This window comes from Anastrepha obliqua, chromosome 1 (assembly GCF_027943255.1).
Source record: "Anastrepha obliqua isolate idAnaObli1 chromosome 1, idAnaObli1_1.0, whole genome shotgun sequence".
NCBI lineage: Eukaryota > Metazoa > Arthropoda > Insecta > Diptera > Tephritidae > Anastrepha > Anastrepha obliqua.
The window spans coordinates 72,347,986-72,358,907 of NC_072892.1; positions in this window are offsets into that span (position 1 = coordinate 72,347,986).

A 10,922-nucleotide genomic window follows, 5' to 3' on the forward strand; every position below is an offset into this window, starting at 1 on the left:
CGGATGAGTTTAAAAAATGTTTGCTGCAGTGGAAGGACCACTACCAGCGGTGTATTGACGTTTAAGGGTCCTATTTTGAAGAATATTAGTTGTATAAGCGAAAGGGTTTAATAAAACTGCTTAAAACAATAAGGCTCATTACTTTTCAATCAAACCCTGTATTAGCATTTTTACTTACTCGTAGTTCATTAATCTTTTAAGTATCTTTGTCCGATTGTTTAATAAAATTGTGCAGAAGCCAAAAAAATGGTGTTGAAAGCAAATAATTGTTGTATTTGTACTCGTTATCGAGCACTGTTTTCGTCTGTGAAAGTGGCTATTGAAATTAACAGCCAAATATTTTTGTGGAGTAGTTCAACTCTAAAAAGTAAATTAAAAAAAAAAAAACAAATAAAGTAATTAATAAATAATAATAATTATATAAAGTAATTTTATGAAAAATTTTTCAAACAAACTAAATAAATTTGAGACGAAATTAGAAAAGCTTCAACACAAAGTAAGAAGAAATTTTAACTTTGAGGGCTAAAACGGCACGTGATCCAGTAATCTAAAGCTCTTCCGCTTTCATTATTGCTACACCGCTTTGTTGTATAATATATTTTCTTTGCTCCATTTTTTCCCACAGTGAAATTTATTATATTTGTTAAAAAAAACTTTGTAGCACTTAGCACCAGCGGTCACTCCGTGTATTTGCAAGAGCAAACTCCACCCGCTCTGCACCTTTTTCTAAACGTCGAACAATCCAAAATGTCTGGAAACGAATTGAGGTGTTATGACACGGGTTGCCTTGATGAATAGCAGATGTTTTGTTAATATTTGTTGGGGTCACTGATTACATTTTATTGTATTAAACTTGTAAAGAGATGATTTTTCATTCATTCAGTTTCCATTTACCGCTAAATAATGAAAAATTCAACTATGAATTTTCCCAAAGTATGCTAACTCGGAACGAAACGATCTCACTCAGAACGAGGCAACTGTGTGATTTATTAAAACGGAGCGCCCGTATGCCTACTAACTGTACCATGAATGCCACAGGCAAACCGAAGTTAAGTGCAGTGGAAATGCTTTTGAAAAATATTACTTATCCTATTTAATTTGCCTTGTTCACATGCAGTGTGTTAGCCAACTCAAATTTGTTCTTGTTGATGAGATGTTGTGAAAACATGTTACTGTAATGGCCCCTTCAAAAGTACCTTGAAAAATTTCACCTGTATGTTCGGTTTGGTAATCAATAATTTTGAGCATTTTTTCTTAACTTTTATTTAATAAAGGTGTGTCGTTTCGTGTAGAATATCATAATGCCTACTTTAAAGGTTGAAGGAGATTCGAAAGCCGATCATTCGGCGTGCACTCTCGCACTCGGGGGAAAATACGGATTGTTTGTTTCTCCGAACGTAGTTTTTGTATACTCCCACATTGCTCGCTCGGGAAATAAATGAAGTTTTTGTTTGCTACCCCTTTGCGAATTCGGGAGTAAAATAAGGTTTTTTGCATTTAGGTGGTGAAATGGAAGCGTTTTTTTTGACAAAGAATTCCTTTATAAGGATTCAGATTTACGCAGATGTCAACTAGCACTCAAATTTCACATCTTATCTCACTCCAAAATCACAGCCATATTGTGAAAGTAAACAAAAAATCTTGTATCACGTCAGCTTATGCACAAAACGTTTAAAGGTGTGTAGAAGCGCCTTAAAATTTGTAAGACATTTTAAGTTTTTTTTTGCTAGCTGCCAATACTTCGACACCTGCGTCACATCATGCAGAGTATTTTCAAATTTATGCACATCATTTCTCTTCATTGATTTGCTGATTTTGCCGATTTGCTAGGAAGAGGGAAATAACTTCAGCACCTGACTAACTAATGCCCAAATCATAATATCTATGTATATACGTGCATGTCAAAATGTAGCAGCGTGCTGAGTTAGCAAGAAAATACCTGCACGGATTGTTAGGCTTGGTGTGTACCACATACATCTACCGACGAATAGCTTGGGTGCTTATTTGAAGGAGAAGCTCAACGTCAGCGCCGCCATTAACTTCATACGCCGCAAAGTATACCTTAATAAAGGACACCCAAAGAAGCAAGAATAAGTAGTGGGAGGAGAAATAGGGCGCATATTGAAAAAAGCTTTGCATAAATAATGCTCCACAAGCAGATTAGCTGACTTGGCGAAGCGCAAGATGAGCTAGCGACCGATGAAAATGCGCTTCAGGGTTTGACAGAAAAAAAGTTGGTAATGGCCGTAGTATATGCCTACATATGTATGCAGCTAGGTGGAAGAAAGTTAAGAGTGGCTCAGTGGCCGTCGACACACTGTGCCCTACGTGGCTGAAGGCATCTCAGATTGCCATCCAGTGTGCCGTAGATTATTAAGTTGCAAAGTGAAATGTCTTAACGGCTGAAAGCTCAATAGTACAGCCAACCAACCAAACATCAGCACCTGATTTTACGCGCCAGATTTTTAAATTCACTAAATTGTGAATCGACGCATTTAAAGTTTTGCACAAACTCACAACTTTTGCAATTTACAATCATATTTAATTTTTGCAGAAAGTTTTTGTAAAGAATAGCTAGTCATAAAAAAGTTTTCCAACATTTTATGTAATAATTTGCGGAAATGGTGTGTGCTTAGCAGAGTAAGTTTCTGCGTATTTACGTTAATGCGCTTTGGAGTTTTTTTTGTTACAGGGATTCGGGCGTTTCTGAATAATAAACTATTTACTTGGATTAAACGAATATTGTGTAGCTTATCGTAATTTTTGAGAAAATATATATAATTCGATTTAATATTTAAATTTATTCATTCGTTTCATTTCATTTTTTACTTTTATTTCTTTACCCCTTTACTTCGCTCACTAAAACTCTTCTCATTTATGCCTTCAATTGCGAATTAGCATAATTTTATAGCCTCTTTGTTATGTCCATCCCGACAAAATTTATGCGCATTCTCCGACGTTACCCCTCCTTTAGCCTCTATTTGCACATATACTTATCCATAAACATTCCTCGACACCCTTTGGCATTAAAGCCACACGGAACGGTGCCGACCAACTTGGAATTACGTGTGCTTTTGTTTGGTGGAGAATATGGTAAAGTGTACAAGGTGTGGGTTTTTGTGGCTGTTGGCCCAGACAGCTTAACACTGCTCTTGAATGTATGTTTATATGCTTTCACCGTTTTCATGTTTTAGAATTTTTCATATTTTTTCCTCACATTTTAAATTTTCGTTTTACGCTCACTTTGCTTGTGCATTGCATTCTTTTGTGCTGACCTTTTCGTATTGCTCATGTATATAAAAATTGATTATGAATATAACTCCTTTATAATTATAATTAAAAACTAATTTATTTCATGAATTATGCATCGTCTGTCAAAGTAAATGAGAGCGAGGGTGTAAAGTGATTTCTTTTTAATTTTCATAAAAATTCGTTAGTTTTACGTAGCGTGTCGCCCACAGGTGTGCTATATTAAAAAGTTTCTTTCGCCAAGGTAAAAGCGAGAGACAAAGGTCAGAAGATTGTTTGTGAGTTGACCAAAATAAAAGCGGCAATAAAATTAGAAAAAAACAAATTAAAAGTTCACATTAACGGGAAAGGTATGAAAATACATTTACAAAAATGCTTCATCACATGAATTTAGTGCTTTAATCAGTGCCAACATGGAATGTGAACAGCGTTGGTTGACATATCTAGCAAATAATTGAATGCCGTTTAGCTATCCCAACATCTAATCACGCCTTTCGCTTTCGTGAAAGTTGCAGTTCTGGAATATTGTGCCTGAGCGATGCAGTGATTAAGTTCAACAATTTTTAATTTCAAGAGAAAATATGACATCAGCTCGAGATATATAATCAGGCGGCCATTTTCCTAATAGTGGTCGCCCCTCGGCAGGCAGTGGCAAACCTCCGAGTGTATTTCTGCCATGAAAAAGCTCCTCATAAAAATATCTGCCGTTCGGAGTTGTTGCCAATAAGTGAGTTGCAGGTAAATTTTCGAATGGGTTGGTGCGTGACTACCATGCGGAATTCACAGAGAGAACGTAGGTTCGTAGGTTTTCATGCTGCAAAACCAGTCACTTTTCGAAAATCGTTCTAAAAAGTAATACTTATTTTTTTATAAACTCAATTTAACCCTCCTTGGGCAAGAATTTAATTATGTTCAAAAAGCGGCAACCGCAGCCGAATGGGTTGGTGCGTGACTACCATTTCGTAGCAGCCGGGTTCGAAAGCCGCTGTGGGCACGAAACACTAAAATGGCGCAAAAGGTTTTTCTAATACCCGTCGCTCTCGGCATAAATTGGAGCAGGAGCTCCATACTCACAACTGGTTTTTGGCGTTTGCAAAAGAACTAGACGCCTTCAAGGGTTGTCACATCCAACAATGATTTACATTGAAATAGGATTTAATTTTGGGCGCATTATATTGCCCACTTTTTAAGCATACATCTACAAAGCGTTGAGCCCATGTTTTCGGATTGAGTTGTTGTTTTTGAGCACAAGATTGCAATTTATATTTTATGCAATTATATTTCTTCAAAAATTCAAGAAATAACGTATTCGTTTCTGCATTTTTTTAAATATCTGTATATATGGAGTTTTTAGTTTCTTAGGATCTTCTCTAGAATATTTTAAAACCTTGTTTTAATACTCGTATTGGGTGGAGAGGGTTGTAATTTACGCTGATGGAAATTTTTCTATTACTTTGCTTCAAGATTTCAGTATTCATTGAGAATATCTGCGATCGGCTCATCTATCTGTTTAAGAGTATTAACCAGATTTTTTTTTATTATACATTTTTATTGTACATTTTGATTGTAGTTCTACAGGGCCGTCGAGGTAAGTCCGGGAAACATTTCGGAAGCTCTGGAGCAGTAGCGTTAAATCTAAAACCGCTGATAAAGGGACATATTTTTAGTGTATTGTTTCCTGATTGACATTGGAATGCCGGAGTAAGTGCTAGTGAAACCATGAGTCGAGAGCAGGGCAGAAGAGCTGCGATACTAGAGTCACTTCGCGCCGGAAAAAGCCCTAAAGAGATAATTGAGTGGTTTGGCTACAAAAAAACGCAACCATGGATGGACCGCGTGTCTGCTGGAAGAGAATATGTGCTTCAGCAGGACTCCGCACCTGCTCACAAGGCAAAGAAGACTCAGGATTGGCTCCAGAACAACCTACCCTACCACTGGTCACCAGATTTTTGGCCACCTTCAAGCCCAGACTGCAATCCTCTTGATTATTACGTGTGGGGCACAGTTGAAGCAAAAGTTAACGCGAAGCCTCATAACACTAAGGACGCTCTGAAGACAACCATCGAGGAAGTGATGACTACAATGGACAAAGTGGAGGTAGCTCGCGCATGTTGGCACTTCAGAGGTTGCATTGAATAATTTTCAACTACGATATGTGTACTCACATTATACAAACTTAAGTGCAAATAAAATTATTTTTGAGTAAATATCCAATATTTTTGTTTTTAAGTTCAACATTCCGGACTTACCTCGACGACCCTGTATAAGTTTCCCATTTATGGAGGAGGAGGTGATTCCTAACTAAGAAGGATGATTTTAGAGTTAATCTCTCTTTATTGCAAAATATTATATTGTGTTTTATTTAAAAAGTAAAAAAATATATATAATTTGCATTACAAACTTTAAAGAAATAGAAAAAAGTCACGCTTTATTAAATATTTATTTAAAGAAGGTCATGCAAGTCGCGATTGCTTACATATTTTTGAAGTGATCCTAAAATAAGACATTCTTTCTATTTGTCGTATCAAGCACTTAACATGAGCCAAATGCCAAGAAGGGTAAAATAGTGGTTATTTTTATTAACTCTAAATTCTTATCAATGAACTCTTACTACTGTGGGCAAAAAGTAAGGTGAATTTGGTTGTAAAATAAAAAATCTTGATTTATTCTTGTAAAGTAATTTCATCCCCTTCAAAATAATCCCCTCTCGATGAAATACACTTATGCCAACGATTTTTCCAATCCCCGAAACATGCCAAATAGTCCATTTCCGGTATAGCCATCAGCACCTTCTTCGATTCAGCTTTTATCTCCTCAATCGACTCGAAACGCGTTCCCCGGAGTGGTCTCTTGAGTTTTGGGAATAGCCAGAAGTCACACGGAGCCAAATCAGGCGAATACGGTGGTTGCGGAACGATATCCGTATGCGTGGAATTTTTGGCGAAATGGTCACAAAGAACGAGTCCAGTGTGAGACGGTGCATTATCGTGATGCAAAAACGCATAACGCTCAAAAAATATTCCTTATTAACAGTTTGGCCAGGTGGAAGGAATTCATAGTGCACCACCCCACGAGAATCGAAAAAAACTGTCATCATGACCTTTATTTTTGAACGACTTTGACATGCTCTTTTCGGTCTGGCCTCGCCTTTAGCACGATATTTGCTTGATTGGTCGGTTATTTCAGGGTCGTAAGCATAAATCCAAGTCTCATCTTTCGTACTCGTATTGGTGCATTTGAGCTTGTCCTGATAGCCTGTCTGTGTGAAACACATCAACGCGACGACTTTTTTCCAAGAAATTGAGAGTTTTCGGTACCAAACGAGATTTGACTTTTCGTAGGCCCAAATGGTCTTTGTCTTTCAAAATGGTTTTCACAGATCCTTCTGATATTCCGATCATATGAGTAAGGTCTTCAACAGTCAACCGACGATTTTTGAACACTAACTCCTTTACTTTATTGACGTGTTGGTCAACTGTTGACGTCGATGGTCGTCCGGAGCGCTCCAAGTCATCAACACGTTCTCGTCCCTATTTGAAGTCTTTGTACCACTTATAAACATTTTTCTGCGTCATGGTCGAATCACCAAATGCCTTCTGCAAACAAAATTTGATGGCACTTCTCTGCTCAATCAAATCAGACATTGTAAAAATCGAAAAATGCACTCTTGGTCGTTTGGTAAACACAAGCGTGAATATATTACTGATAATGACATTCACATGAAAGTTGGGCCAGATGTCATTAACAGTGCTGCCAACTCATGAAAAAAATAACTAGAGCGAAATTTTAATCCCGCGAAGTTTGACAAATAAATTCACCTTACTTTTTGCCCACTGTAGTATATCTACACAAATATTTATTTAGAGCAAATCCAATTCAATGACTTTATTTATTTGTTATTGACAGTCCGTGTACACATAATTTAATACGACCTTTTTAATTTCTGTTCACTAATTTTCCGTTACATATCACGACTAGTTATTGCGTGGTGCACACCTGCGTATACGTAACATAAACTTGTTTAACCATTTGATTCAATTAGAAGTAAATTAAATAGAAGTAAATTATTTCGTAAACACGCTGTTATTAAAGTGGAGGGCATATAATTGTTAGCCTGAAAAAATATATTTTGTGCTGCTTTTCTGGTATGTATCATCGAAAACAATTTTGTGTTTTTGTAAAAAAGTTGTAGAAAAAAGATGGCCATAAAAAATGTATTATATTTTATGACGTTCTGCTGTTACTTTTCAACTTTCAAATGTTTCAAATCAAATGCTTTTAAAAAATTACTGAAGTGCAGTGGAGGGCATGCAGATGTTAACACCTGAAAAAAGCTTTTCTGCTATTTTAGACCAAATCACTTCTTGTACGAATATCAGTAGCACAACATAATTATTCTTACGCACTCAATAACGATTTGCTCTCCGTTTTGGACTTATTATTAATAGAGATCGAATTTTGCAAATGGTGTCAATGGTATGGTTCCAGAGAAACTGGATTTATTTTCACTTTGGAGCAGTAAACGACTAGTGGCCAAAAATAGAGCAAATTTGGGGTTCTATTACAAGAATATTGTAGATTGTTTGCAATCTGTAGAAAACCAAGTTGCCGATTCGCAGCATTTTTTTGGAACTCGTATTTTTCCATAGTGTCTAGTACCGCTAACAATTTCAAAGATTAAATATTAAAGGAACGAAAAAAGGTCCCTATAAGAGACGAAAAAAGTATTGGTATTTTTTTGGCAAAGTGTTATAGATAAATTATTGGTTTTTTCACAACCGTATGACTGTTGTACAGCTTTTTTTAATCAAAGCGGTTTTTAGAAAGGTGAGCAATTATAGGAAACCTATGTGATACAGAGCGTGCACGGTATTTGATGACAACGTAAGGGTAAAATTAATTAGAACTTAAGGGAGGAGCCTGGTTTATGAGGTCTAAAAATTGCATCTCCTTGCGATTTTTTTTTTTAAGGAAAAAATTAATTTAGCCATGCAAAGTTTTTTCTATCTTTTAATGAACATTTAAAAAGTATAAAAAACTTTTGTACTGGTTAAAATAAGTTGAAAAAAATGTTTAACATAGAAATTAGTAGATCTCTGCAACGCTGGAGTTTCCAACTGGTGTACAAAATACGGCTCGTAATTATTATCAAAAGCAAAAAATTCAAATGGATTTCTAATTATCATGATTTTTTATTCTAGATAAACTAAGAAAACTGAGAGAAATTTCAACTTTTTGGAGGTTTTAAGGAAAAAAATGCCTTTCTATAAAAAAAAATTCACTTCAACTTGGTATAAAAATCTTGAAAATTTTTTTTATCTATTTTGTTAGTTCAAATAGAAGAGAATTTAATACTGAATGGAACAAGCTATGATTCATTTCAAAAGGTTCATTAATTTTTTTTCATTCATGTACGCCAATTCAAAGAAATCATAAAAATGAAAAGTCGAGAAAAGAAGATAAAATTTGTACTATAGGTGTCCGGTCACAGCGTTACTACCTAACGCTCGCCTACCTTTGGCTTTGTATCTACGGAAATATTGAGAATTAGGTTCTGTAACTTTGTGTGAATATTCTGAAATATATTAGGACTCGCTTAAAACGAAAAAAAAAAAAAATTTTTTTTGACCTTATAAACCAGGCTCCCCCCTTAAGAGGATTAAAGATTTCTAAATCGGTTTCATTTGAACATATAGCGACTATAACTGCATGTTTCTTCACTTATCGATTTAAGTTGTTGTCTTCTATACCTTATCTGACGAAGAGCGAAAAGAAAAATAATGGTCCCCAACTACCCTATGCATTTTGTATTTCAAAAAATTCCGCCCACGCTTACGTGTAGAGTGAAATTGTTAGTACACAGTAAACATTTGAAGTCAAGCAAAGTATTGTTTCGGCCAACTCGAAATTTTTTATTCTAAGAAAAAGGCAAAAAGTATTTTCACAACTACTTTTCTCTCATTTCTTTCAGCTGCCTCCTTTTTCTTGTTTCTCTCGATATTGCTTTGCATCCACTTTGTTGTTATACTTTCCACCATTGCTGCGGCTTGCAATTAAATGTGAGCTTTGCATTTCCGTTATCCTCTAGTGACTTGACTCGCAGCTATCCTCTCATCCAAAATACTATGGCATATTTATTACCGCACATGTTTACTGTTATTCACAACAAACTTTCGCATCCATATTTTATGCAAATTTTATCACAAATTTAATGCGCGTGCTGCTAATTCAAAATTTGTGAAAGCAATTAGTTGGTATACCATCCGCTGAGCGCTTCACTACAGTGACCACATATTTTTGGTGTCGAAAGTTTCGTAGCAAGTTTTTGTATGCAAATTTTTGGAACTGTGTATTTGAGGGACCCGGAAGTGCACTAATTTCATAATTTGAATGTTGGCATAGATTTATATTTGTTTAGAATTAATAAGGGCTCATACACAGAAACAAAAACTTCAGTTATTCAAAAATTCGGCTGCAAATAAAACACATGGGAAATAGTAAATCTCTCCTATAAAAACGGAACACCATTTTTAGAAAGTAACTTTGGGCGTCTTTACCAACAAAATTTCTCAGTACCTTTCAATGAGTTTTAGCACCTATCCTATCAACAGTTCTATCGATTTCATGTCTCAGCTCTAAAATTAATTTTGCACGGTTGGCGCAACATCTGCTCTTAATGACGTCCACCAAAACAAAATTGAATGAGTTATATCCTAGGCAATCAATTGACACCACCGTTTCGGCTAACTATTCGATATTCAATTTCTTAATTCCATTCAAATGAGGAGCAACCAATTGTGTACATGTCTCAGATAGTAAGTTTAATTTTTGATTCATTATGGATGTTATTTAAGCTGATGAAGTCTAAATCAAATTTTCAAATACAGTGAGAATACTTCGCTAATGCTATGACTATTTGAAAAATTAAAATATAAGGTTGTCAAAAAGTCTTGCGGAATTTTTATTGGATTTTCAATTGTTCATAAAATTGGTTATAATAATGCGATTTAAGTCAAATATGCGCCGTTTTGTTCGATGACGAGTTCCCAACGAGATGCCAACTTCATAATGCCCCTCTTATAGAAGCTCGCTTCCCTATTGTCAAAAAACTCGGAGAGCCAATTTTCACAGGTTTCTCTTGAGGACAACTTCCGACTACCAAGCTCGTTCGCCATGGACAGAAATAGGTGATAATCACTTGGTGCGAGATCCGGACTATACGGTGGATGCAAAAGAACCTCCCATCCGAGCTCCCGGAGCTTCTGGCGCGTCACCAAAGATGTGTGTGGCCTGGCGTTGTCCTGATGGAAGACAATTCGGCCTCTGTTGATCAAAGATGGCCTCTTCTGCATGAGTGCTGCATTCAAGCGGTCCAGTTGTTGGCAGTAAAGGTCCGAATTGAGCGTTTGGCCATAGGGGAGCAGCTCATAGTGGATGATTCCCTGCCAATCCCACAAAACACACAGAAGAACGTTCCTGGCCGTCAACCCAGGCTTGGCCACCGTCTGGGCAGCTTCACCGCTTTTCGACCACGACCGTTTGCGCTTCACGTTGTCGTAAGTGACCCACTTTTCATCGCCAGTCACCATCCACTTCAAAAACGGGTCGATTTTGTTGCGATTCAGAAGCGATTCGCATGCATCCATATGGGCAAAAATGTTTTTTTGCGTCAA